The following is a 3,769-nucleotide window of genomic DNA, read 5'->3' as shown; positions in this document are numbered from 1 at the left end:
CTGGGAAGGGGAATGCTAAAAACCTCGGAAAAGAAAGGAAATAATACAGTTTTCTTCCTTCTGAGGAAGTTAAATGACAGTTTGGGTGGAAATGATGCTGGGGAAAGGGGATTAATTCATTCTCCATGGACTGCATGGGGTGGGACTCTGCAGGGATTGCTGAACTTTCCCACATACTTCAGGTTAATGCTTTTAACAAAGGAAAGTACCTGAAGTTGGTGACTTGTTTTCAGTCTTGCTGTATTTTTGGGCCTGTTTTTTTTTTCCCCTACCCCCAAATTGAGATTACAGGTGATGCAATTTCAATGAGGGCTTTAAATCTTAAGAGTCAGAGGCCATAAGGGGGTGCAGGAGCTGTGTGCTACACTTCTGAGAAGATAATATCAAAGAAGTGCTGTAGGAGAGGCAGGAGTTGTTGCTGCACCACAGATCTCTCCTGTTTTTGAATGGGGAAGATCCTTGGAAGATGCCATGTCAAGATCAGCAGGACCTGATTCAGGTGGAGGAAGAACCTGCAAGAGCTTTAATTCTCACTAAACAGAAGCTTTAATACCAGCCATCCAGCAGACTAGGTTTCTGGAGGGTTGTTCACTTGGTCTGGGAGAATCAGGAGCTTCTTAACCTGCTGTTCAGGCTGCGGGTGTGAGTGTGGTGTTGTGCCCTCAGTGCTTCCACAGTTCCCATGGCCTCACAGGGTTGAGGTGCTTGGTAGCTCCGTGGGCTTTCCAATCAGCCTAAGGTGGCATTTTAATCCTCATAAGGGCACATGAGTCTTCCAGCCATCTTCTGTCCTCAGTCAGCCTCTGCTAAAGGTTGATTAGTCCACTCGCAGTGACAAGTGGGGAGTGTTGCTTGGGGAGGTGAGACACGAGGCTGGGACACTGCACAGCCACCCCAACACACACACACCCCACGTGAGCATGTGCACACACCTGGTCACGGGCAGGGTGTTCAGCCTGGTGGAGCCATTTCATCTCTTCAGAGCAAATCCCATTGGAATTTTGGTTTTGGTGGGGGGCCTTGCTGGAATGTGTCTGCAAATCAGCAGCTCTTGGTTGCTGCTCTAGGCAATCCTAGAATGGTTTGAGTTGGAAGGGACCTTCAAGATCATCTAGATCCAACCCCCCTGCATGGGCAGGGACACCTCCCACCAGCCCAGGCTGCTCCAAGCCCCATCCAACCTGCCCTTCAACACTGCCAGGGATGGGGCAGCCACAGCTTCCCTGGGCAACCTGGGCCAGGCTCTCACCACCCTCACACTCCGCAATTCCCTCCTCATGTCTCCCTTCAGTCTTCCCTCTTCCAGGTTAATCCCTTCCCCCTTGTCTTCTCCCTCCCTGCCCTTGTCCCAAGTCCCTCCCCAGCTTTCCTGGAGCCCCTTCAGGCACTGGAAGGTGCTCTAAGGTCTCCCTGGAGCCTTCTCTTCTCCAGGCTGAACACCCCAACTTTCCCAGCCTGGCTCCAGAGCAGAGCTGCTCCAGCCCTTGCATCAACATAGGGAAGGAAAGCTGATGCACAGTGGTAAGGTGAAGGGCCACACCAGCCTGGGAGATCAAGAGTCAGGTTAAGGGCTGGGCAGGGTACCCATGTTTATGGCAAAAGGTGTCCCAGATTATTGAGTGGGTGATCAATAGGTGCCACCAAAGCTTAGCCCCGACTTCAGTCTTTACTCTGCACTTGGCCATTGTCATGCAGAGTCCTGGCTGGCTCTGCTGGTGGTGCTTGGCCAGCTGGGCTCAGTTTGGTCCCAGCCCTGTTAGCGTCAAGCTGTAGGTTTTCAGAAAGCTGGAAGCAGGCTGTGCTGGAGGGGAGTAGCTCCAAGGGAACCTGCTGAGGTTTTCATAGTTGTCAGCAGAGCCCAACTGAATGGGAAGAACCACCACAGGCACTATTAGCACAATGAGCTCTTGGAATGTGCTCCTCTGCTTTCAGAGTGCACGCTGGAGGTCAGGCCTGCTTGGGATTTGTGACTTGTGGAGAAGATCCAGTGAGCAAGTTCTGTCCTTGGGGTGAGGAGTCCTCCCCTGCCAGCTGTCTTCTACCTGCTGACTGCTATGGGGACCTGATAAGGGACTGTTCTGAGAGGTTAAACTTGAAGAGCAGCTTCAAAAAGAAATGAAGTCATCTTCTTTCTTGTCCTGCCCCCTCCAAGTGAAGGGAGGGACATGGAGGGGAGGACACTGTGTTGCACAAAGCCTGGGTTTCCAGGCCCACCTTGATCTGTTCTGAGCGTCTGTCCTGCCAGTTCCTGATCACATGTTTGAGATGTTGGTGAATGATCTTTGTCTTCTGTGGTTAGTGATGGTTTAGGCTGTCAGGAGCTGTCCTTAGCTGGTAGATGAGGTTTGGGGTGTTTGGCTGTTGTGTCATTATTCTGGGGGGACTTTGTTCCCTCTTGTTGATCTGAGTGTTAGCAACAAATGGGTTTAACTGCACTGGAACTGAAAAGGACTTGCTGTGGAGAGCTCCTGAGGAGTTAATGGGAGAAGAGGGTGGATTCACTCTGCTCTCTGTCCATCAAACACCTGCATAGGCTTTGGAGCATCTGGTGGTTTGATGAACAGTAGATAACATCTCAAGGATGGCAGTTACTGTCGCATGGTGGGATTTGCTTGCAGGAAAGAAGTCATTTAGTAGTTCAATCAGAGTGAAGAATTCATTATGCTTTTAGGAACGGGGGGACAGTGGCAAAATGACCTGTCAGATTTGAAGGAAAATGAAGTTGTGTAAAGACAACTTGGAGTAGGGCTGGAACATGCCCATGTGTAGGAGAGAAAAGTCCTGGAGAATGAGTGTGGGAGCTGCATCCCTGCAGGCACACAGGGTGCCAGGGATTGGGGTTTCAAAAGCTGACTCTGCATCCTGCTTTTTGCCTCCTTCTTTCCCCCTTCCTCCCACGTTTTTTGAAGCATCTCTCACAGCTGGCTGATGTCCCACCTGCACTGGCCAGGAGGGGGGTTATTTCTGCTTCCAATCTAGGCAACTTTGTCCAGGCTGTGTGTAGGTAACGCAGCCTCCCTCAGTCTGGTGTGTTCAAATCATTGAATCCCAGGCTGGTTTGGGTTGGAAGGGACCTTAAAGATCACCCAGTTCCAACCCCCTGCATGGGCAGGGACACCTCCCACCAGCCCAGGTTGCTCCAAGCCCCATCCAACCTGCCCTTCAACACTGCCAGGGATGGGGCAGCCACAGCTTCCCTGGGCAACCTGGGCCAGGCTCTCACCACCTTCACAGGGAAGAACTGGACAAGGGGCAGCAGGCACAAGCTGGAACACTGGAAGTTCTATTTAAATATGAGGAAAAATTTCTTTATGGTGAGGGTGACAGAGCCCAGGGACAGGCTGCCTAGGGGGTTTTGGAATCTGCTCTGGAGAGGTTCAAGACCCAGCTTGAGGCAATCCTGCTTTAGCAGGGGAGTTGGACTGGATGATCTTAAGGTCCCCTCCAACTTTGACAATTCCATGATTCGATGAGCTGTCCATGGCTCAGGGTCTGCATGTGCTCCTAAGATGCACATGCCAGCACTGTCCTTCCAAGTGAGACTCAAGAGATCATTAACTTTGAAGCAGAGTGTTTTCTTTCCAACAATAAGGCTGCTTTGTTCTTTCGCGTCGATAAAACACGGTGGCCTCTTACCCTGCCAGAAACCTGAAGTTCGATGCCACTTTGCCATCTCAAGGTCCTACAGGAAGAGAGAAACTTACCCACCCTGCTCTGGGTGAACTTGGCCCCCACGGAGCTTGGCTAAACAGGGCTGTTTTCCCCAGGT

Source organism: Chaetura pelagica, unplaced genomic scaffold, assembly GCF_000747805.2.
Source record: "Chaetura pelagica isolate M959 unplaced genomic scaffold, ChaPel_1.0 scaffold887, whole genome shotgun sequence".
Lineage (NCBI taxonomy): Eukaryota > Metazoa > Chordata > Aves > Apodiformes > Apodidae > Chaetura > Chaetura pelagica.
This window is presented reverse-complemented; position numbering follows the sequence as displayed.